Source organism: Notechis scutatus, chromosome 11 (assembly GCF_049901735.1).
Source record: "Notechis scutatus isolate UNSWTSFEM ecotype Mainland chromosome 11, rNotScu1.2, whole genome shotgun sequence".
NCBI lineage: Eukaryota > Metazoa > Chordata > Lepidosauria > Squamata > Elapidae > Notechis > Notechis scutatus.
Genome location: NC_142019.1, coordinates 14623962 through 14649952, shown reverse-complemented (window position 1 = coordinate 14649952; position 25991 = coordinate 14623962). Strand labels below are relative to the sequence as shown.

At 43.2% G+C, this 25991-nt stretch overlaps 1 protein-coding gene across 1 annotated transcript in view; it reads right to left on the bottom strand.

The window, feature by feature from the left end:
• Positions 1-24956, bottom strand: part of MCTP2 (multiple C2 and transmembrane domain containing 2) — a 150465-nt gene extending 125509 nt beyond the window's left edge. The window contains exon 1 of the mRNA XM_087972852.1: positions 24669-24956. The gene's annotated coding sequence lies outside the window, so the exon portion shown is untranslated. The remainder of the gene's footprint in view (positions 1-24668) is intronic.
• Between the last annotated feature and the right edge of the window lie 1035 nt (positions 24957-25991).

The following is a 25991-nucleotide window of genomic DNA, read 5'->3' as shown; positions in this document are numbered from 1 at the left end:
CATAGAGGCAATCAAGAGAACAAAATGCTGGATCTTCAAAACCATGCTAAACATTGGCCATGCAAGGCAGACAATCTGATCCATCTTTCCATGCATCTTTTAAATTTTGGTTTGGTTACCATGGCTAAAATATAATGAGGGGAATGGAAAACGTTCCTGTCTTCTTGACCAACTTGACTCACTCTGCACAGATGTACAAAGTCAACGAAGAGACTTACTCTCCTCCTAAAAGCAATTATATGGAATTGGAAAGAGATGTTCCATCAGTAAATTGGATGATCAAAGAGAGGTGAACTTGAATCTGCTTCATGTCATTGCAAGATGCTGTTCCTGTTAATTATCTTGTGCTCTCAAAATGTGATTTAATACACTTTTCTCAGCCTTGATAACTTTCAGGTGTCCAGACTTCAACTGACAGTGTTTGACATGGTGACCATTGCTGGTTTACTAAGTCCAGTGTACAGAAGTTTCCAAGATTGAAAAACACCGGTTTAATAAGATCACCCCAGATAAAATCACCAGCCAAGTTCAGTCCTTGGGGAAAACAAGTAGAATAAGGCAATGGACCAGTAGTATCTGCCATGAACTCCATACAGGGAGGTGAGAGGGGGCAGGGGGCAGCTGGATGGGAGACGGGAAAGCTTTAATGTTCACTGTATCTCCTGAGACATGGTTTCAAGGTCAGAGGGCTGAGAATGAAATGCAGGAGGCGGAAAGGTATATATATTGGAGGGAGCAATCTTATTTCTGTAGAATTTGCTTTCAAAATGGGGCAATTACTAGCAATTACTCTTAATTTAATTGTGTAATTCTTCGTGCTATCTGCAGAGGACAACTTGTGCGATGGGACAACCTCTGCTCAGTATCCATTCTTCTCGTGATCTGCAATATAGGCAAGTCCACGACTTACAACAGTTCATTTAGTGACCATAACTTCAAAGTTATAACGGTACTGGAAAAAAATGACTGTTTTTCACATTTACCATCGTTGTAGTATCCCCATAGTCACGTGATCTAAATTCACACGCTTGGCAAATGGTTCCTATTTATGACAGTTGCAGTGTCCCGAACTCACTTGATCCCCTTTGTTGTGGTTAGCTGGCAGCAGGTGTGGATGGCTGAGGAGAGCGAGGACTCAGATGAGAGGCCAGGACCATTAGAAAGTAGACTGCTGCCTTCAGAGATTGTGGGGGCTGGCAGCAGTGATGAGGAGGTTCCCGAGGAGTCTGTGCCAAATGCGTGCATGCACCGGATTGCTCATAGGAAAGAGCAGTTAAAACAGCACAGGTGACTCAGGAGTAAGGCTGCAAGGTAATGGCTCCTCCTTCAAGAAGATAAAAGCCAGCTGTGAAACTAACCTTCTTTGCAGAAGGCAAAGACGTTTTGAAACTCCAGCCTCATGGACATTCCAGTATCCCGAATTTGTATTTGAAGATTCTTATTTTGCAAATTATTTCTTGTCTGTTATCTTTTGGCAAGTCTCGCTCAGTTTGGCAAGGCTTGTGCAGATCACAGCTAATTATTTTGTAAAAGCATTACAAGATTTCTGTTCCTTTTGAATTGTGCTTGATTTGTCGGAAAAGGGAGTGGTCAGAACACCCTTTTGCGAACTTCTGACAAGCAAAGTCAGTGAAGAAGCTGGATTCACTTAACAACCATGTTACCAACTTAACAACTTCACTTAAATACTGTGGCTAGAAAGGTTGTAAAGTGGAAAAAAATTCTCATTTAGCAACAGAAACATTGGGGTCAATTGCAGTTGTAAATTAAGAAACAGGAAGGAAGCATGAACTAGGAAAAAAAGGAGTGGATTCTAGACATACTTAGAGGAGAACTAGGTATGCCTGGCCTTGCAAAGATAAGGAGTAGGGGTGACATGATAGCAGTCTTCTAGTACTTGAGGGGCTGTTACAGAGAGGAGGAGGGGTCAAGCTATTCTCCAAAGCCCGTGAAGGCAGAACAAGACGCAACGGGTGGAAACTAATCAAGGGGAGATCCAACCTAGAACTAAGGAGAAATTTCCTAACAGTGAGGACAATTAACCAGGGGAGCAGCTTGCCTTCAGAAGTTGTAGTCACTCCATCACTGGAGTTTTTAAAGAAGAGACAGTCACTTGACTTGGAACGGTACAAGGTCTCCTGCTTGAGCTGAGGGTTGGACTAGAAGACCTCCAAGGTCCCTTCCAACCCTAAGAATCTTTCATTCTATGATTCATATGAGTCATATGACACAATAAGCCACTTCCCCTTGCCCTCCCCCCCAAAAAAATGAAATGTGAAGGTAACAATTCACCAAACCTACAGCATGTTAAATTAATGAAAATACAGGCTTTTAACAATGACCTGAATAATTGGAGGGTTGGGGGTTTTGTTGTTATTTTTTGTTTTATACATGGCATTAAGGAAGCAGGGCGAGTTTCTATTATTTCTACATTGTACCAGAAATTGAGAGTGCTAGTTGTTCCTCAAACTTCAGAAATGAGACAAAAATCACACAAAGAAACATGCAGGTTAAAACAACACCTCTTAATATTTTTTTCCCGAAAAATAGGTCTCAAATTTATTCTTGCTCACTAAGGAAAAGAGCAGGCTGGGACTTGCACCAAACATTTCTTTTTTTTCCAGTCAAGGCTTCTTGAATTCTCCTTTGGTCAAAGAACCAGCGAAATTCTTTGTAAATTCAATTAAATCCCTCTTGCTAATTTTTGATTGTATAATACTGTGAACAATGCAAATATTTGCAAAAGCACCTTTTTATGTGATGAATCTGAGTCATCTCAGTCCAGTATTGCTTCAGAATTGGACTGAAGAGGAAATTCATTGCCTTAAGCTTGAAAGCAAAAAGCTGGATAATGACCTCCATTTATTCCCGAGAGGAGAAAATCCCTCTGCATTTCAGGGTTGTTTCAATTTCTCTTTAATACGTGAGGTAGTATTAAAAATGATCCTCCAGGTGAGGATGGGGAAATGGGTCTTAAAAGCAGTTCAGGCAGGTGAATTCCAACAATGTTGGCTATCAAAACCCAGGGTGTCCTTTTCATTTATTGCATTATAGTGCATCTTTCTCTTAATCCGTTCTTTACTTGGACCATTGCACAAACAAGATCAAAAAGATGGAACAAATCAGATTAATAAATCAGCATCAGGGTATCTTCCAACAAGAAACCTCATGTGTATCAGGGTTTCTTTGGGTAGATGGGCAGTCACTGAAGGAAAGAAGGAAAAGAAGAAGAAAATGAGGGAAGAAGGGAGGGAGGGAGGGAGGGAGGAAAAGGTGGGTGGAAGGATGGAAAAGGGAGGGAGGGAGGCATTTTCCTCCTATTTAAAATGAGGATTATTCCAAAGTTTCAATGTATTATGGGAAAAGGAAGGGAGGGAGGGAGGAACGGACACAGGGGAAGACAATTCTTTAAAATGTAAGTATACAACCTAAATCAACAACAAGGACTTTATTTTGAAACTTGACAGCCAGATATCCAAGAGAGGCCAAAGCATTCGTAAATTTGCATCTATGCAAGCTACATAGAAATTGTGCTCTTAATTATTCAATCACTGAAATGATTATAAAGCATACAAAGTGATACAGTAAAATAAGTATTTCTAAGCTTTAATATTTGAATCTTATCAAGCTGAGGGAAAAATATGGCCGGATGAGTGATTGCCTGTCACACCTGTTCCCCAAACTGTAGGTAATCAATGCCAAAATCCTTACTATTCCCCACTCTGGTTCTTTATCTTTAAAAGCACTTGGCTTCAAATAGAGAAATTCCATTGAACAGAGGAATGTCCTCCACAAACTGAAAGTCAGGCTCTTATTATCGTAACACACGTTCTCTGGTGAAGGAGCTTCTTATCAATAAAAGTTGTTGGAAAATATGTGGACTTTTTAGCAATGGTACAAGTAGGAGTCGGCCATCAGTGATGCTCTTCAGAACCCCAAAGCTGCTTAGATCTTGGAATGGAAGGATGCCCAACCAGGGAATTATAGACATGCAAGGAAATTTGCAAAAATGACTTTGTCATTATCTGAGAATGATTGAAATATTTCACCTGGGGATTCCTCCTTGCTCTGAACTTAAAACAAATGTTTAAGTCAAGGACAGCTTCAGATAACAGATGCTGGTTCTCTTACATCTGTATCAAGAAACAAAGCCCAACAGAAAAGTCCCATCCATGCCCCAAAACCAAACTTCATACCACTGACCTTGATAAAATAAGGCTATCTAACAAAGGGATTATAGATTATTATTATTTTTTACTTCTCAGATTTAGATCCACACCAGCTTTGAATTTTCTCTGTAGACCTCCGAAGGTCAACAATCCATTCTTCAATGCATTTTTTAAAAAAAGAACAAGTTTTAGCTGGAGCTACATTGAACCCATTGATAAATCTGCAGCTTGCTTTCTTCTTCTTCTTCCTTCAGCTGTCAAGATCATCACACGTGGCTTAACTCTGAATCCCAACATCAAAAACGTCATCAAAAAAGCACAACAAAGAAGGTTCTTTCTGTGCCAACTCAGAAAGCTCAAAACTGCCTGAGAAGCTGCTGATACAGTTTTATAGAGGAATGATTGAGTCTGTCGTCTGCACCTCTACCACTGTCTGGTTTGGTTCTGCAACCTAACAAGACAGACACAGACTTTAGAGAGTAATTAGGACTGCAGAAAAAACAATTGCTACCAACCTGCCTTCCATGGAGGACCTGTCTACTGCCCGAATCAAAAAGAGAGCTGTGAAAATATCTACAGGCCCCTCACAACCCGGACATAAACTGTTTCAACTCCGACCCTCAAAACGACACTATAGAGCACTGCACACCAGAACAACTGGACACAAGGACAGTTTTTTCCTGAACACCATCACTCTGCTAAACAAATAATTCCCTCAACACTGTCCAACTATTTACAAAGTCTGCCCTACTATTACTATCAATCCTTCTATCCTTCCTTTTCACCCATCTCCTCCCACTTATGACTGTAACTTTGTCACTTGTATCTTTACGATTTATATTGACTGTTTCCTAGTATGATTTGATTGTTTAATCTAACCCTATGACTATCATTAAGTGTTGTTCCTTATTATTATTGACTCTTGACAAATGTACCTTTTCTTTTATGTACACTGAGAGCATTTGCACCAAGACAAATTCCTTGTGTGTCCAATCACACTTGGCCAATAAAGAATTCTATTCTATTTGCCCCAAACTCCGGTCAAAAATGTTGCTTTTTTCATAGAAAACATGCATTTCCTCTTTTTTTTGTAACCTGAGATTTTATGTTCCCGCCCCACTGGAGTTCTCCACTTTGAAACTTTACACCCAGTTTCTAGTAATCTGCAGCCATGAGGAAGTAACTCTGCCTATTTCCACACATCCTGTCCATTCTTCCTTGACAGTTCCCAAGTATATCAAATTACACTGTGATCCATAAAACCTCGCTGAAACATGTGTGTTTCTTTGCTTCCTGATATTTTCAAAGTGCAAAGAGATGTTCCTCAACCACTTCTTCCTCTTCTCCTCTCCAAACCACTTACAAGAAATCAAAATGCTTTCATTTGGTTTGGTTTGGTTTGATTGCACTGGACATGTGCAATCAAGAATGATTATGAATGAGTAAAAAAATGAGTAAAGACTGCAACGATGACACCATTAAAGCCAACCTCTTTAACACGTTCTTTGGCTCAGTATTTGTAAACAGCAATGGATCATGCCCAGTATTTCCTAGTCGAACCACAGAAAACTACAATGATCTAATACATATAGATTTGACAGAAGACAATGTTGAAAAAGCACTACGCAATCTAAAACCATCTCTATCTATTGGACCAGATGGTATATGTGCCTACTTCTTAAAAGAGCTATCCACTGCCATAGCCGAACCTCTAAGCATAATCTTTGGAAAATCTTTCAGGACCAGCTCCTTGCCAAACCTGTGGTCACAAGCCACGGTCATCCCCATCTTCAAAAAGGGAGACCCCAGCCTAGTCGAAAATTACAGACCAATCTCTTTATGCTGCATCACCTGTAAAGTCATGGAATCAATTATTAACCAATCCATTATCCTCCACTTAGAGACAAACAACCTACTCTCTAATAAACAATTTGGTTTCAGAAAAAAACTATCCTGTAATCTGCAACTCTTATAATGCAAAAACATATGGACTACACAACTCGATCAGGGCAAAGCAATAGTTGCAATCTACATAGACTTCTGTAAAGCCTTTGATTCAGTGGTACACGACAAACTACTCCTAAAACTAAAATCTTATGGTATCTCTGGACACCTGCATAACTGGATAGAAGCATTCCTGTCAAACAGACAACAAATGGTCAAAATTGGGAGCGTCTTATCAAATTCTGTACCTGTCAACAGTGGTGTCCCCAAGGCAGTGTTCTAGGACCAACTCTCTTCATTCTCTACATTAATGAACTCTGTGATCATATTAAGAGCAACTGCGTTCTTTTTGCTGATAATGTTAAGTTATTCAACACCACTGACAATACTGCTACCCTTAAAAAAAAACCTCGACTATGTATCAGAATGGTCAAACAAATGACTTCAAATCTCAACAAATAAATGCTCTATCTTACATATTGGCAAAAAAAATCAGAAAATAAAATATAGGCTGAATAGTCAAGACCTTGTTGATGATCCAAACTCTGTCAAGGATCTTGGAGTACTCATCTCTAATGATCTAAGTGCTAGAACCCACTGTAACTACATAGCCAAAAAGGCATTAAGAGTTGTTAACTTAACCTGCATAACTTTTTCTCCGGCAATATCACACTACTAACTAGAGCATACAAAACATTTGCTAGACCAATACTTGAATACAGCTCATTGGTCTGGAACCCGCATGACGTATCTAATATTAATACAGTTGAGAAAGTCCAGAAATATTTCACAAGAAGAGTTCTCCACTCCTCTACTCGTTGCAGAACACCTTATGCCACCAGACTTGAAATTTTAGACCTAGACAACCTAGAACTATGCCGCCTTCGGTCGGATCTAAGTATAGTACATAAAATTATATATTGCAATTTCCTATCTTTCAATGAATACTTTAGCTTCAACCATAACAACACAAGAGCAAACAATAGATACAAACTCAAGGTAAACTGCACCAAACTTGATTGCAGGAAATACGACTTCAGCAACAGAGTGGACAATGCCTGGAATACTCTACCTGACTCTGTGGTTTCTTCCCCAAAACCCAAAAACTTTAACCTTAGACTATCTACTATTGACCCCACCCCTTTCCTAAGAGGTCTGTAGGGGGCGTACATAAGCACACCAATGTGCCTACCGTCCCTGTCCTATTGTTTCTTTTTATTTTTCTTATATGTACCCATTTCATGTATTCATAACTATGTTTATACTTATGTTACCTTATAATCACTTCATAAATAAATACATAAATACATAAATAAATACATAAATAAATACATAAATAAATACATAAATAAATACATAAAATGCCATCCATTGGGGGGGTGGGACTGCCCAAGCAATAGAATTGAATTATTTCTAAGGTTTATCTGTGAATGTATTATTATTTTATTTATTCATTTATTTGTCAATCACTTACAAGATAATAGGTATAAGTATAAACATGAGTAAGAATATAGGAAATGGGTACGAATAAATGGGGACAATAGGACAGGGACGGTAGGCACGATGGTGCACTTATGCACGCCCCTTACAGACCTCTTATGAATGGGGTGAGGTCAATAGTGGTTAGTTTGAGGTTAAAGGAGTGATGTAACAACAGAGTGCATTCCAGGCATTGATCACTCTGTTGCTGAAGTCATACTTTCTACAATCGAGTTTGAAGTGGTTTACATTGAGTTTGTATCTATTGTGTGCTCTTGTATTGTTGAGGTTGAAGCTGAAGTAGTCACTGACTGGTAGGACATTGTAGCAGATAATTTTATGCACTATGCTTAAGTCCAATCTTAGCCAGCATAGTTCAAGGATGTCTAAGCCTAGAATCTCAAGTCTGGTGATGTAGGGTATTTTGTTGCGAGCAGAGGAGGGTAGTACTCTTCTCGTGAAATACTTCTGGACTTGCTCAATTGTATTAATGTCTGATATACAGTGCGGATTCCAGACTGAAGAGCTGTATTCGAGTTTTGGTCTAGCAAAAGTTTTGTATGCTCTAGTTAGCAATTCGATATTTCCAGAGGAGAAGCTTCGTAAGATTAGATTTACAACTCTTAATGCCTTTTTGGCAATGCTGTTACTGTGAGTTCTGTATGAATCATGAGTCTAAAAAAGAAAAAGAAATCAAAACGCTGCATTTCACCCCAGAACTGGTCACTGATTCCTCAAATGAGCATTACCAAGACTGGGAAAGAAGGAATTAGTTAGAAGTTGAAAACTTAAAAAGAGTTCTACCTGGTTTTCACATCGCATTTTGATTTGAGTAGTGAGCAATAAACCAGCTAGCCAACAAGTAAAACTTGGACAGTGTTCCTGGAATGCAACATATTCTTAGTAACAACTTCATTTATTTTTATCATTTGTTAAGAATTATGACTTGCTTTTTCTTCAGAAGCTCACATTGTATCCAGTTGTATCCCACTTGTATCTTATCCTATTTATATCCTCACATCATCCTATTTGGGAGGCGAGTGTAACTACTTGGGGGTTAGGTGCAAAAGATCAGGACCATATATATCAAGTTGCAATTCAAAATGGATTTATCGCTCAATTCAAAATGGATTTATTGCTCAAGCCTACATAAAAATTTAATCAACTAAAATTCAGCACTAAATTGGACTTAAGACTGTTTGACAACATAACGATTCCAAACTGCTAATACACTTAACTCCGCCCCTAGCTCTGTTTGCTCTTCTCCTACAGACTTGGACATTTGGGAAGACATGGAGCAAGATCCCACAAATCAAAGTCAACACATTACACTAAGAAAACCTGGGGCACAGCAATCACAGCCTCCTTCAGCCTCCTTCCAAAGACACTGCTGCCCAAACTGAAATTTGCTTTCTAGTGGAAAGAGAAGTTTGTCTACTTTTCTTTCCATCAGAAAGCACATTTCCGTTTGGCAGTGTCTTTGGAAGGAGGTTGAAGGAGTTGTGAGACAAGTTACATCTACTTCTCTTTTACTTATAGACAAAGAAACAACCTTGCCAAGTTTCTTATGAAAAATTGACATTTGGGACTGATTGTACTCTACCTGTAACAACTATATTGTTGTGCTGGATTGTGTGTGATCTCTGCTTCTTATTTGTCAGCCAACTCTTCGCAGAACAATTGGGAGAGAAAATGAAACATCTACATAAAATGCACACATTCCTGCTCACATAGATTTTCCCTTTCAAACATAGGATTGCTATTTGAGATATTTTTACTGCAGAATAAAAACGCACCAGGAAGGCTCATTTAGCGGCTCACAAATACCAGCATTAAGATAAACCTGTCAGTGAGCCAGAAAACACAGCACACAATGCTATGGAGAGAAGAGGGGAAAAAATTTGGTGGAGGGTGGTGATGAGGAGAACATTAAAAAGGGAAGAACTGGCATCTAACACCATTAAAGAATCTTAAAATGTCATGGTGCAAATCAGAATGTTAATTTCACTCACTGGGTTATATTTTGTTTTGTATTCATGATCCTGATCTCAGCTTAACTAGGATATTGGCAAAGAGCACGCTCAGTCAAGTTAACATCTGCCCACAGTATGCCTTCTACGTAAAAATCAGATCCCGGTATTTCCTCCCTACAATGGATTTTAGACCAATGTTGCAAGAAAGGCACCTAGAGGCAAGCTTTTTCTTCATAAAAAAAAATGAGTCATCCAGAATTTGACAACTTGAGCTATCCAAGGATAGCTTTAAACCAATAGAAGAAGGCAGGAAACATTTGAATGCCCTGATATCTCACTTTAGAAACATCCAACTTCATAGCACAAACCTTGGCCCATAGTTGGATGATTAACTATTCAGAAGTTATACATTATGGACGGATAAAATTAAGGAACCTTCTCTTTGTGGCAATTTTAATCTTTAAATCAGATTTGGACCTTCGAAAGAGTACAGGTAGTCCTTGACTTATGACAACTATTGAGCCCAAAATGTCTGTTTTTAAGTGAAACATTTGTTGAGTGGGTTTTGCCCCATTCTATGACCTGTCTCACCACAGTCGTTAAGTGAATCACTGCAGTGGATAGGTTAGTAGGTCATCTAGTCCAACCCCCCGCCCAAGAGGAGACCCTATGCCATTTCAGTCTAGTCTCTTCTTGAAAGATTCCAGTGATGAAGCTCCCACAACTTCCGAAAGCAACTTCTGTTGATAGTTGGTTGATAGTTCTCACAATTTCTCCTTATTTCTATTTTGAATCCCTCCTTGATCAATTTCTATCCATCATTCCTTGTCTGGCCTTCAGGTGCTTTGGAAAATAGCTTGAACCCCTCGTCTCTGTTGCAGCCCCTCCAATATTGGAAGATCGCTATCCTGTCTCCCCTGGTCCTTTTCTTCCCTAGACTAGCCATGCCCAGTTCCTGCAACCGTTCCTCATAAGTTTTAGTTTCTAGTCCCCTAATCATCCTGGTTTCTCTTCCCTGCACTCTTTCTAGAGTCTCAAACATCTTTTTTATAGTGTGGTGACCAAAACTGGATGCAGTATTCTAATATCCATCAAAAGAGCATTTCCCATCCCATTGCAGGAGAGAAGAGGATGGTTCCATTGCATTAAACCATGATTGGGTCCATAAAACCCCACTTACAATCTTGGGCAATAAAAAGTGATCTCTTCTATTGATTGTGCTACTCTATTACTTCATCCTGGTTTTCCAAATTGTATTGCAATTGCAAATACCAAGCATTCACTTAGAGGTTGCCAACCATTAAGAGCTGGATTCTGAGAATGCATTAACCCAAAACCATATTTAAAAACAACAACATTATGGCTCAAAGAAATGTGTGAACTCAGGCCAGGTTTTGCACAATCAAGTTAGTTAGAAGAAGCTTTAGGAGCCTCCTCTGTCTCAACTCCCATAATGCGCAAGATCAAACATGTTTTCCTCTTCCAGTTGAAATAATCCTATCCTGCTAAAGCAGACAAGGTTAGCAAATATTTGTGAGTCAGAAACCTGTCAGCAAGCAGCCTTGCCTGATCGGGGTTGCAATTTACATGCCTTGAAGGACAAATGGTTTTCACAACAGTTGGCCGTATTATGGAACTAGATGGAATTGTTTATGATTTGAACTGCCCATAATTGAAAATAATTACATAACAGCATACAATTGAAGGAAGAAACTGTGCCTTATAGTATTTGGAAATTTCCTTTTCTCCCTTTGTGAGATTTCTATCTCATCTTATGATGAACGGTTGCAGGAATTGGGTATGTCTAGTTTAATGAAAAGAAGGACTAGGGCCCGTAAAGGTAGGATTCAATTTTTTTAATAACCGGTTCTGTGGGTGTGGCTTAGTTGGTGGGCGTGGCTTGGTGGTCATGTTATTGGCTGGGTGTGGCCAACTCAATATCACTCACATTGAGGCACGCATCTCCTCGCCTGGCCTCTCATGACTGTGGGGATGCTGCAACAGTTGTAAGTGTGAAAAATGGTCATAAGTCACTTTCTTCAGTGCCATTATAACTTTAAATGGTCACTCCACTTGAGCATTCTCTCTCTGATCAAGAATCACAAAATTAACAGATTAACAGAGTTGGAAGGGACCTTGTAGGTCTTCTAATCCAACCCCCTGCCCAGGCAGGAGACCCTGCACCATTTTTGACAGATGGCAGTCCAGTGTCTTCTTGAAAGCCTCCAGGGATAAAGCAGTGATGAACTTCCGAGGGCAACTTCGGTTCCATGGGTCGATTGCTTTCACTGTCAGAAAATTCCTCCTTATTTCCAGGTTGAATCTCTCCTTGATCAGTTTCCATCCATTATTCCTTGTCTGGCCTTTGGATGCTTCGGAAAATAGCTAGACTCTGTGGCAGCCAATTGAAAGAGGCCATGGAGTCCAAGCCTGTTCAATGCAAGAATCCAAATTAAAGCTCTCCCCCCACCCCAAATGTGGGGATTTAACCCCTCTCAAAATGCAGAAGACTCCGATTCGTTCAGAAATAGATTCCCATGGGAGACAGCTTTGATCAAAGAAGCTTTTCCTAACATTCAGTCAAAATCTGCATTTGGGCAATTTCAGATTATTATTAGGTCTGAACTTCCTGGCCTTCTCTTCTGTGGAACCCTTTTAGTTTCCTTTCTCTACGTTAATCATTTTTACTTCCCTTAGTTTCTGTATATTTTCCAATAGGGTGGTGTGTTGTTTCCTGTGGTCTAAGGAATAACAGAATAATATAATAGACTTGGGAAACACCTTGGAGGTCTTCTAGTCCAACCCCTCACTCAAGCAGGAAACCCTATACCAAGGGTCCCCAAACTTGGCAACTTTAAGACTTCTGGACTTTGAATATTATCTGGAAATCACTGCTGTATAGCAAAAACTTCTTTTCAGTGGGCTTTATCTTTCACCACTTGGTTTCCCTTGATAAATCAAAGTGCTAAGAACCTGCTAGGATGTTGCGCCACTATCTTAAGACCTTCTCTTCTAACTATGATCAATCTATTCTTCCCAGAAGCATTTGCTTTTGGTTCTCAACCTACGTGAGGTTAAGAGAACGTAAAACTGGAGGCTTCTCTCTGATGGAACATCTTGTCCCCATCACTCCCTTTGCAACCACCCAATAAATAATGTTTAATTCAATGTTACCCAGCTTCAGCAACTTGAAGGTATGTGGACTTCAAGTCCCAGCATTTCCCAGCCAGCATGCTGACTAGGGGAATTGTGGGATTTAAAGTCCACACATCTTCAAGTTGTGAAGATGAGAATCACTGGTTTTTATTTATATTTGGCTTTTAACTGCTGCTATGGATTCTATTGAGCCGTGGTGGTGCAGTGGTTAGAGTGCAGTACTGCAGGCTACTTCTGCTGACTGCCGGCTGACTGCAATTTGGCAGTTCAAATCTCACCAGGCTCAAGGTTGGCTCAGCCTTCCATCCTTCCAAAGTGGGTAAAATGAGGACCCAGATGGTTGGGGGCTAGAGGCTGACTCTGTAAAGCACTTAGAGAGGTTGCAAAGCACTGTAAAGTGGTATCTAAGTCTTAATTGCAATTGCTATTGATTGTTGTCTTCACTGTATTGTTGTTACTACAAACCACTAAATGACTTGGATAGAAGAAAAAATATGTGTAATAAATAAATTTATGCCAGGTTCCTGGTTGGGAAAAAGCTCATCTGGATAAGCATTGTTAATCTGCTCAAATAACCAGGATGTAACAGTGACTCAATCTTTCCAATAAATTACATTTAGGAGTAGAGAGAAAGGAAAGCAGAGAAATCATATTTTCCCAACCTGATTTGGATATTTCAGTGTCCCAGTTATTTTCTGCTGGTTTTCTGCACTAGTTGTCGCAGAGACAAAGCAGGAAGACAATGGACAACACCATCACAAAGCTTCCAAGGTGGGTAAAATAAGGACCCAAATTGTTGGGGGCAATATGCTGACTCTATAAACCACTTTTTGTTGTTGTCAGTTGCAAAGTTGTGTCTGACCCATCGCAACCCCATAGACAATGTTCCTCCAGGCCTTCCTGTCCTCTACCATCTTCCGGAGTCCATTTAAGCTCACACAAACTGCTTCCATGACTCCATCCAGCCCCCTCAGTCTCTGTCATCCCTTCTTCTATTGCCCTCAATCCTTCATAAACCGCTTAGAGAGGGCTATAAAGCACTAAAGCGGTATATAAGTCTTAAGTGCTATTGCTATTCCCACAGCTAGAAAACTAGTTCAATTGTTCTATGCTAGCTTTGGTGAGCTGTCCACAAACCTTTTACTTTTTCAGCCCTACAGTGCTACCTTCTCACTTTCCCTTTTTTCCCCCCCCGACCTACATTTCTACTGAAAACTGTTTCAATCACAGATTAAGACTGTTTAAAGCAGAGGTGTCCAACCTTGGCAACTTTAAGACGTGTGGATATCAACTCCCAGGATTCCCCAGCCACCCATTTTGAGAATGGACCTCCACAAGTTTTAATGCTGCTATGGTTGGACACTTCTGGTTCAGCGCATCAGATCTCTAAAGGCAGATTTATATAACAAGCCCAATGATGTTTAGCTGAACTTCAAATTCAGACTTTCTGCAGCAATGCAACTCTTCTCCCCCAGGATGCAAGGACAATAAAACAGTGTTTGTTTTTCCCCGAACCATGGCAGTTTTAAGCATGCTGGCTGGGGAATTCTGGGAGTTGAAGTTCACACATCTTAAAGTTGCCACAGTTGAGAAACACCAGCCTAGAAGATTTGAATGGCGCAACCTTCCGCCACAGCCGGTTTTCGAGAAAACTAATTTCCTCACAAAACACTTCACTCTAGAGGCGTAACTTGATAATAAACACATTACCCAACAGGCTGATCTGAAGGAAGTTTACCCCTCTTAAAGCAGGCAGTTTCAGTACAGTATCTGGTCAAACAAAGATGCTGAGAAGGTGGGAAGTGGAGGAAGAGGGGAAGAGAAAGATGTCTGCCCCAAGTTGGAAACTCCTGAGGAATCCAGATACGGCTTGTTTTTTTTTGCACTTGTGCGTTATCTGCAACGGTGAAAATTGCCACGCCTGCATTTGCACCATGTAGTCAACCTGGGTTAATCTTAACCATGATTTATGATTCAATGCATCATGCAAACCCAGGAAAGATGAAGGGGGTGCAGAGAAGAGCAACAAAGATAATTAGGGGATTGGAGAACAGTTGCAGGAACTGGGTAGGTCTAAAATCTAATGAAAAGAAAGACTAGGCAGCCCTGATAGCAATCTTTCAATATGTAAGGTGCTTCCACAAAGAAGAGAGTCAATATATTCTTCAAAACACCTGAAAGTAAGAAGAAGAAGCAATGAATGAAAACTAATCAAGGCGAGAGCCAACCCAAAAATAAGGGGAAATTTCCTGACGATGACAACAATTAACCAGTGGAATGGCTTGCCTTCGGAAATTGTGAGTGCTCCGTCACTGGAGGTTTTCAAGAAGAGACTGGGCAGTCATTGAGCCACAATGGTGCAGTTGTTAGAGTGCGGTACTGCAGGCTACTTCTGTTGACTGCTGGCTGCCTGCAATTTGGCACTTTGAATCTCACCAGGCTCAAGGTTGACTCAGCCTTCCATCCTTCTGAGGTGGGTAAAATGAGGACCCAGATTGTTGGGGGCAAGAGGCTGACTCTCTAAACCGCTTAGAGAGGGCTGTAAAAGCACTGTGAAGTGGTATATAAGTCTAAGGGCTATTGCTATTGCTATTTGTCCAAAATGGTATAGGGGCTCCTGCATGAGCAAGACTAGAAGACCTCCAAGGTCCCTTCCAACTCTATTATTCTGTTAACATCGTTGGCACACACCAAGGGCCCCCCAGTTCAATTCCAAGCTACAAATATTCTCTTCTATCAGTACCCGAAAATATGTCAATTCAGTAGCCAGGTGAAGCCCGTGGTTTCATCCAGGTACTTCAAAGTCTGGAATGGCACAGCACCAAGAATTCCTGTGGCCTCCCTATTTCTCAAGGAATGTTTTATTGCAATAGCAATATTGTATTATATGCACAAGCCCTTGTTGTCTGGGAGAGGCAATCAGCATTCCAAACAAACCTCCAGGATCAACAATAGCAGACAGAAGTACCTCAGGTATGGCTCTTCATTGGGCAAAGGGTAAATATCGCAAAGAACTGTGTTGGTTGAAGCCAAGCTGTTTGTAGTCACAATAGAGTGGCATTGTTCAGATTTCCTGACCCCCCAACATTTCAAACCAAGCCTCAAATGTTCTCAGGGTTTTTTTTAAAGACCCTTTCAGCATTTATTCTTCTGAAAACATTGAACTCTGACTCCTGGTACCTGTCAACTTGTAAAACATTCCTATGCCTGTCTCTGAGTTGCCATAAACAGGAGGGGTGGGGGTAAATCTGAAAGAAAAGTACGGCAGTTTAAAACCAGAAGTGTATTCCACGATTATCTTACAAAGATTGTAGCTAGGCTACCGGATATTCTGCCCACAAAAATCCTTCATTGGAGAATGTGATTGATGACACACCCAGGGGGGGAAACAGGGTCAAAGGTGGCTGTAAATTACGTATGCCAGAGTTAGCTTCATTTAGGTTAGTGCTAATAAAACTTTTGAATTCTTTGGCTCATGATTTAATTAGGGAAATCGCTGGAACCCTGACAGTACCTTCTAAATTTACAACAGCCCCTCTTATGGCATTGTTTTCCAGGAGTGGACAACATGTCCCATAGTGCCCACCAGCACAGTCCTTGGGTATGATGGCCTGGGAGAGAACATGTAACCCCTCCAGGAATTGCAGGGCTCTGAAAACTTTCCTGACAAAGCCTAGATATTCAGCAAGGCTTGCAACCCACAAGAAGGTTGCGTTCTTTGGGGGAGGCGTGTTCCTACTTTCACCTCTTGCTTACAGCCAAATGTTTATTAGAATGATTAATATAATCATCATGCTGCCAACGAGAGTTTGCAGTGTTAAAGCCCCGCCTTCCACAGGGCAATGTTTAGCTGTGGGTGCTGGACCATCAGAAAGCCCGGGTGAAGAAAAATGGACTCCTGTGAAATGTAGTGCTGCAGGAAATTGCTAAACCTCTCTTGGATCCCCCTAAGAAATCCCGAGCAGTAAATGAAATAAATCCAGACTGCTGCTGAAAGCACTGATAACCGAGCTGAAGCTTAAATATTCTGGACAAATGATGCGAAGGAAAGGAAGCCCTGATGCAGGAAAAATCAAAGGCAGTCAAAGGACAGGCCAGCTGAAGACTAGATAGCGATAGCACTTAGACTTATATGCCACTTCACAATGCTTTTACAGCCCGCCCTAAGCGGTTTACAGAGTCGGCCTCTTGCCCCCAACAATCTGGGTCCTCATTTTACTGACCACGGAAAGATGGAAGGCCAAGTCAACCTTGCGCCTGGTGGGATTCGAACTGCCAAACTGCAGGCAGGCAGCAGGCAGCGGAAGGATCCTGCAGTACTGCACTCTAACCAACTGCACCACCACGGCTTCATGGCTTGATATCACCAATGATGACACAAGCAGGAGTTTCAAAGGTCCCAGTAGACAATCTTGACAAAACGGATGGAAACTAATCAAGAAGAAAAGCAACCTAAAACTAAGGAGAAATTTAATCATGGTGGGAGCAATTAACCAATGGAATAACTTGCCTCCAGAAGTTTATGTTACACCAAACCTGTAACTAAAAGGGGAGAAGGAACACACAAGCTATAACATCACAACAAGCAACAGAGGTTTGTCTTTGGAATGGAAAAGTCAGATCACCAGTTATCCTGCTGGCTTACAGAGAGCCAACTGGCATGTAATTTTTGTTCACACGGGAAAAATCTGGGGTAGGGCTCAAAACTAGTTGACAAATTAGCTAGGCAGTTGGCAATTTAGTTAGCTAGTTGACAAGTTAGCTGGTTTTATTTATTCCAAGTTGGATTCAATTTGGACACCAGCTCTGGGCAATTTGCAAGTTATGTAAGATAAAAGGCAATTCAAACCCAAACAAAGTGAAATTTGAGTTGAATATACAAACAGAAGACAAAAATAACAAGCACACCCAGGGCCCCATCTGTCCTAGCACCAAACCTGGGAGAACAGCCAGGTGTTTAAGATTTTTTTTTAAAGGTGGGGATCTCGCTAATCCCCCCCCTCCAAAATAAAGAACCTCTTAGGGGCTGGAGGCTAATACGTACAAAGGACAGTTTCAGGAATTGTGTGTCTAGTTTAACGGCATGACATGATAGCAGTCTTCTGATGTTTGAGGGGCTGCCACAAGGAACAGACAGAACGGATTAACAGAGTTGGAAGGGACTTTGTAGGTCATTTAGTCCAACCCCCTCACCCAAGCAGGAGACCCCACACCGTTTTTGACAGAAGGCAGTCCAGTCTCTTCTTGAAAGCTTCCAGCGAGGAAGCTCCCACAACTTATGAAGGCATCTTCGGTTCCATGGATTGATTGCTATCACTGTCAGAAAAATTATCCTTATTTCTAGGTTGAATCTCTCCTTGATCAGTTTCCATCCATCATTCCTTGTCTGGCCTACAGGTGCTTTAGAAAATAGCTTGACCCCTTCCTCATCTCTCTGGCAGCCCCCCAAAAGTATTGGAAGACTGCTATTATGTCTTCCCTCGTCCTTCTTTCACTAGACTAGCCATGCCCTAAACATCCTGGCTGCTCTTTTCTGCACTTTTTCTAGAGCGTCAACATCGTTTTTACATCACAGCGATCAAAATTGGATGCATATCATATATTTTAGCCTCCAATCCCCTAATCATCATGAGGAATATCTACATAATAATCATCAGTGGTCAACCTTTTTCCAAAGCACAAAGCAGGACAAGAAGCAATGGATGGAAACTAATCAAGGAGAGAACCAACTCAGAAATAAAGAGAAATTTCTTGACAGTAAGAGCAATTAATCAGTGGAATGACTTGCCTCCAGATGCTTCATCACTGGAAATTTTTAAGAAGAGGTTAGAAAGCCATTTGCCTGGAATGGTATGGAGTTTCCTGCCTGAGCAAGGGGTTGGACTAGAAGACCTCAGGGGTGGGATTCTACCAGTTCGCACCTATTCGCTAGAACCGGTTGTTAACATTCTAAGCAGTTCGAAGAACCGGTTGCTAGAAGAAATTACTGGCCTAATCCTGTAAGGAAGGCAGGAAGGAAACATTCTGGTGTTGCTTACAGAAACTGCCTCTCCGTTAACCCTTATTACGTTCTTGGCAGGACTAGACTTCCTGTCTCTGGAACTTCCCTGGAGTTTTTTTTCCCCCTCCTTTGCTGGTACTTTGCTTGTGTGGAGTGACCATTCAAAGTTACAATGGCACTGAAAAAAGTGACTTATGATCATTTTTCACACTTACGACTGTTGCAGCATCCTCACAGTCATGAGAGGCCAGGCGAGGAGATGCATGCCTCAATGTGAGTGATATTGAGTTGGCCACGCCCAGCCAATAACATGACCACCAAGCCATGTCCATCCAGTCACATGACCACCAAGCCACGCCCATCACCTAAGCCACGCCCACAGAACCGGTTGTGAAAAATTTTGAATCCCACCCCTGGAAGACCTCCAAGGTCCCTTCTAACTCTCTTATTTGATTATTTGGAAAGGTCCTAACCATGATGAGAACACGTCATCGCAACAGATATGCCAAAAACAAAAAACAAAGCTCAGATCAATTTCCACCAAAGGAACACATGCTTCCTTCTCATCTCTGGCCTCATTTTTTATTGCTATGATTTAGCAATACAATATAATTGCAACAATGTGGTCCAACGTCGCTTTCCTCCTTCAGCCTCGAGACCTCTTCGGTTATCACCAATTACAGAAACAAACCACACTTTTCGTTCCCATTGGCTTACGAGCCAGGGCCAACACGCATCAAGCCCATGAAACTGCACTGCCAACTGACACAATTTTTAGAACCTTTTATGCAAACGTCAAAAGAGCAACCATAAGGGTTTTTTTTGGGGGGGGGCGGAGGATTGCCAAATTTGAACCAATCCCAAGCCTGTGGGCTTTTTGAAATAATTTCAGGAAGAGAAAGAGAGGACGCCACAGGTTTCTGTGTTACCGCAGGTTTAATTTCTGCAAATCCTACCAATTTTTTTTTTTTTTTAATATTCCTTCTGGACATTTTTAAACCTCCGCTTCTACAGCCTGCAAAGTAACATAGAAACAGTCTGTCTCTCTCTCTCTCTCTCAGACACACACCCCTGCCTGAACTGGAACTTTCAAAGTAATAAATTAGCTGTGTGGTTTGTTTTTTCTCCAAAAGCGCCTCATAAATCCATCAACCTTGGCAGACAGAGGTTTGGAGAAAGCCTGGATGTCTACAGGAACAGGTCAATGTGACATGCTGCCATTTGATGCAGTGTGACCTTAGCAGATACTTATTAAACCAGTGGTCGCCAACCCTTTTTTGTACCAGGGACCAGTTTCACGATTATTCATTCTTTGCGGCCCGGTACAAAATGATCCACGGACAGCCAGCCGTCCCCCACTTCTCCCCGCCACCTTCAACTTCTCCTTTGTACCTTCTCACGGTCGATGGGCTTTTCGGGCTCTTTCTTAATCTCCTCCTGAGTAACGCGAGACTCCACCGCCATCGGGACGGCTCTTCGTTCGAAGCCGCCCCCCCTCAACGAAACTAAGGCGCGAGGATTCCTTCAGCACCCAAACGCCGCTTTCCAACCAACGACCGACAAGCTCACCCGGAAGCACTTGCTCAAGCGCCGTCGAAACAAGATGGCGGCGCCCAAGCAAAGTAGGCCTGCGGCCCAGTACAAAATGATCCACGGACCAGTACCGGTCCGGGGCCCGGTGGTTGGGGACCCCTGTATTAAACCATCCCCAGGTAGTCCTTGACTTACAACAATTTGTTTAGTGACTATTCAAAGTTACCACGGCACTGGAAGAAAAGTGACGTATGGACCGTTCTTCATTCTTAGGCCCATTGTAGCATCCCAAGATCAAAATTCAGATGCTCGGCAGCTGATTCATATTTATGACGGTTGCAGTGTCCCTTTTGCGACCTTCCAACAAGCAAAATCCACGGGGAAGCCCAGATTCACTTAACAACTTTGTTAGTAACTGAACAACCGCAGCAATTCACTTAACAACAGCGGCAGGAAATGGGGCAAAAATCACTTGACAGCTGTCTCACATAGCAGTAGAAATGTTGGGCCTTCCATTGTGGTCATAAGTCAAAGACTACCCACATTGGAGTGGGGAAAGGTTAAACGGTTGGGGACTACCCTCCGCATCAAACCAGGGTTCCAGTTACAGGGGGAAATCTGATATTCTCTATTCTCAGCCTAGTTGGAAAAGCAACAAACAGGAGCTGCCATCCATGTAAAATCTGGACCTACTCTTAGTGAATTTGTCCAGCTGGACAGCAACGCCTAGCCAACTTTGAAAAACTTAAGATGGAGAAGCTAAGCAGGTTCATGACTGTTTAGGGTTTGGAAGGGAGACCACTAGGAAAGTCCAGAGTGGGTTACACTGAGAAGTGGAGACCCTAGAAAAAGACCCCCGCTGAATGCTTCTGCATAGCTGCAAAGGTGTACTCCACGCCTCTACTCGCAATAGAATACCTTATGCCTTCATCGGGCTTGAAATTTTGGACCTAGACAACTTAGAATTACGCCGCCTACGGTCTGACCTAAGCTTAGTACACAAAATTGTCTCTACAACGTCCTACCTGTCAACGACTACTTCAGCTTCAACTGCAAATAACACACAGGCAAACAATAGATACAAACTCAAAGTAAACTGCTCCAAATTCAATTGCAGAAAATACGACTTCAAGCAACAGAGTGGACAATGCCTGGAACACCCTATCTGACTCTGTTACATCCTCAAACAAACCCCAAAACTTTAACCTCAACCATGGACCTCACCCCATTCCTCAGGGATCTGTAAGGTGGGGCGTGCATAAGCGCACCAGCATGCCTACCGTCCCTGTCCTACTGTTCCCATTTATTCATATTCATTTATTAGGTACCTGTTTATACTTATATGTTTATACGTTGTGCTCATACTTATACTTGTTTTCTCATACATGCTTGACAAACTAAACTAAATAAAAATAAAAATAATTCCATGGATGAGTGCATGAAGTTCCCACGATCTCAACGCCAGCCAGTCAAGGAGAGATTTTTACCTTACCTTGCAAGTTCCTCTTAAGATTGCCTCTCTGTTCTGCAGATGCAGGCCACCTGCACCCCCTCTACACGATCCAACCCACCTCAGTTACGACTGCCAACAAAAGCCTGGCAAAGCCTTTTTGTACTTTCAAGCCACAGAGGTTGGACTGGTTTGGCAGAAATCCGTAGGCGCACGAAAGCAACAAGGCTGTTTGCCCAGAGTTCCCTTGCATGGGACAAATAAAAGAGCGCCTTCCAAGGGTTGGAGTTAACCTGGGTGTCAGCTGATGCCTGCCCCCACCCCCACCCCAAGCGAGAGGGGAAAACGTGGCAGAGCATTTTTAGAAATCTGCTCAGGCCCACGGAATTGAGTGGGGTCCTTCTTCCCCCCACCCACCCCCCGAGATGCCTTTCTCCGTCCGTCCACCGGATGAATTGAGAGTGGGCTAATCAGAAGTGAAACTTAACGGCAACTGCAAGCTTGGAGCCCCTCCAGGCTGGGGATGGCAGACACTGGAGTCCAACACATCTTAGGGAGAGCCAGGTTGGGAAAGGCTAGATGACCTCGTGGGTTGAGATTCCTTCCCATAAGTCTTTGGAATTGCCCTTTTTGGTGGTGGGGGGAGAAGGAAGATATGCTTTAGGGCAAGGGTCTTCAAACTTGGCAAGTTTAAGACTTGTGGACTTCAACTCCCAGAATTCCTGAGCTAACATGGACTGGAGGAGGAATTCTGGGAGTTGAAGTCCACAAGTCTTAAAGCTGTCAAGTTTGAAGAGCCCTGGAATAGAGAAAGAGAGGTTGAATAGATAGAAAGAGAGAGAGACAGAATAGATAGAGGGGGAGAGAGAGAAAGATAGAATAGATAAATAGAATAGATAAAGAGAGGTAGGAGAGAGAGAGAGAGAGGTAGGAGAGAGAGAGAGAGATAGGAGAGAGAGAGAGGTAGGAGAGAGAGAGAGAGAGAGAGAGAGAATGATATGGAATGGAATGGAATGCAGAATGGAATGGAATGGAATGGAATGGACTAGACTAGACTAGACTAGAATAAGAATAGAATGGAATGGAATGGAATGGAATGGAATGGAATGGAATAGACTAGACTAAACTAGAATAGAATAGAATAGAATAGAATAGAATAGAATAGAATAGAATAGAATAGAATAGAATAGAATAGAATAGATTGAATGAACAGATCAAGGGTCTTCAAACTTGGCAAGTTTAAGACTTGTGGACTTCAACTCCCAGAATTCCTGAGCTAACATGGACTGGAGGAGGAATTCTGGGAGTTGAAGTCCACAAGTCTTAAAGCTGTCACATTTGAAGATCCCTGGTCTAGGGTCTTGCTTTGAGGTTCAACCTCTGCAGCAAGACAGCCAAAGCAAGCCCAGCTTCCTCAAAAACGAGAATAAGGGGCTTCTCAGCCCCCCCAAACCCATATAACCCCTTGCAGGAAGGCCCAACTTAGAGGTTAGACCCCCTTTGGGGGTCTCCACTATCCAACCTCAAACCCCCTTATTTTTCCCATCCTGCTTGCCAAACCCTGCACCCCTTTTCTTTTAGCCAATATAGCGCCTCCCTATAACCTGCTTCTCCCATCCATCACCTGGCTTGGCACCACACACACACACACACACCTGAACGGTCAACTCAGCCTTAGGAGCCGCCAAGAGAGCAAAAGACCCCTTCCCTTTAGCCAAACTCCTCCGTGGGACAAAAGCAGAGGGCCACTACCCAGGCCTGTAACTCAGCTAGTTAGAAAGAGGTTGTGGGAAACCAGCGGAGGGTCTTCTTCCAGGCCTTGGCTTCTCAGGGCCAGGTCGAAATGCCCCCTCCCTCTTCGCCCACCTGCCAAGAAGTCCCTTAAGTCTTACCCTTTCTTCCCTCCCTCCCCACCCCCATCCCAGGACCCCCACACGCCTCTCCAGCCTTACCTACTGGAGCCCACCTCCTCCCTTCCCCATCCCAGGGGAATGCATAAGGCTTCGTCTCCAGCCTTTCCTGCTGCAAACATCAGCTGGCTACAACGTGGGGTGGCGTTGTGAGAACCCAGCCAGAGGATCTTCTGGGCAGAGGGGGCTTCTTGGGGCCAATCTAGATGCCGTCTCCCCTCTTTGGGCACCTAAAATCTTACTCCTCCTTTCTTCTCTCCCTCACCCCCCCCGCGCGACTCCATCCTCATCTGCCGAGCCCAGCCAGGAGGGTCAGCTGGCTACAACAGGGTCGTGGGAAACCGTCAGAGAGTTTTCTGGGCAAAGGGGGCTTCTCAGAGCCAGGGTCCACATATGCCCTTGCCCCCATTGCCCCCTCCCAAGGGATCCCCAAACCCTAAGCCCTTTCTCCCTTCCCCATCCCAGGACCCCCACGCGCGTCCAGCAGCCTCACGTGCCGGAGCCCAGTCACGAGCGTTAGCTGGCTACAAAAGATCGTGGGAAACCACCAGAGATTTTTCTGGGCAGACAGGGCTTCTCGGGGGCCAGTCTAGATGTTCACCCCTCCCTCTTTGCCCACCTCAAGTCTTACCTCAAAGTCTTGCCCCTCCTTCCCTCCCTCCCCCACCCCTCTACCCCCGCATCTCCATCCCTTTACCTGCCAGAGCTCAGCCAATGGGGTCGTGGGAACCCACCAGAGACTTTTCCGGGCAGAGGGGCTTCTCGGGGCCAGGTCTAGATGCCCTCTCTCCCCTCTTTGCCCATCTCTTACCCCTCATTTCCCCCCTCCCATCCCAGCCAGGACCCCCACGCGCGTCTCCAGCCTCACCTGCCGGAGCCCAGGCACGAGCGACAGCTGGCTACAACGGGTCGAGACTCGTGGGAACCCAATCCAGAGATTCTTCCGGGCTTCTCGGAGCCGGGTGCATAATATGCCCACCCGAGGGGTCCCTAAAGCCTAACTCCCCTCCTCCTCCTCCCTTCCCCATCCCAGCGCCCCCCGCAAAGCCTTACCTGCTCGGCTCCCTCGCGAGCTTCGCCCCCGCGCTGCTCTTCTCCTCCTTCTCAAGCGCCGTTTCCTCCCTCTCGCCGCTTCTTTCCCCGCCGCCTCCGACGGGGCGGAGCGGGCACGAGTGGGGAGGAGGAGCCGGAGCCACCTCGGGGACGCCCGCCTCCCGTGGGGGAAGAGGGGGGAAGCCCCGGCCGCTCCGCAGAGCCGACCGCACGGGGAGGAATTTCCCACGCCTCGCGCTCCTCCTTCTCCTCCTTCGCGGTTCCCGCCGGAGGGAGAAGCCCCGCCCCCTTGATATATGCCCCGCCCCCTGAAGAATGGAAAAGATGGGGAGGGGAATGGGGGGGAGGCCTTAGTCGCGTCCCACCCACCCCCACAATTTGAGCAAGGGGGAGGGGTCCCTGTGGTCGCCTTGGACTGGAGTCTGTCAAAAGAAGCTTCTTTCTTTTCCTTCTTTCTTTCTTTTTTGTGTGGCACAACAGCCTTGCAAGGTAGTCCAATGCTTCTTATAGGCGCTCTGGCCATCTCTGGGAGGGGCTGGGACGGTGGGAATGGCTTCAGAAGACCTCGTGAAGTGGGGCAGGCAAGGTAGGACTGTTTCCGCCCCCCCTCCCAGGTTCTCATTGTTATGCACAGGGTTCAGGTGGGGGGAGACAGTGGGAGTAAAGAGTGAAAGTGAGGTGAAGTAAAAGGTGATGGGTGCTGTGAAGTCCCCCTCAACTGAAGGCAGCTACAGCGTACGACCGCAATGGAGCTCAAGGTCTATGTTGGCATGTTGAGAAATGCCCCTAGGTCCCTTCAAACAGGAGCTGGCAACAGAGAAAGAAAAACAAAAGTAACAATAAGCTATTATTATTATTATTATACACAAAAAAACAGCAGTGCACACAGCAAATGAGATAACGATGCTGGGTTTCGTATCACAAATCACTAGTCAAACATTATTATTATTATTATTATTATTATTATTATTATTATTATTATTATTATTATTATTGCTTCCAGGACGCTAGCAGCAACCCATATCAACCATTAGCACCAGTCAATGGTATTTGTGATGCATTTTTGAATGTTCAGTTGACTGAGTTTCATATTTAATGAATAAAGATAATAATAAAGATAACAATTATTATTATTATTATTATTATTATTATTATTATTATTATTATTATTATTATTATTATTATTATTATTATTATTATTCAGACGGACAGCCACTTGGCCCACAACACACCTGACATAACAATAGTTGAAAAGAAAAAGGCTTGGTTCATTGACATTGCAATACCTGGTGATGCATGAATTGAAGACATGCAGCAAGAAAA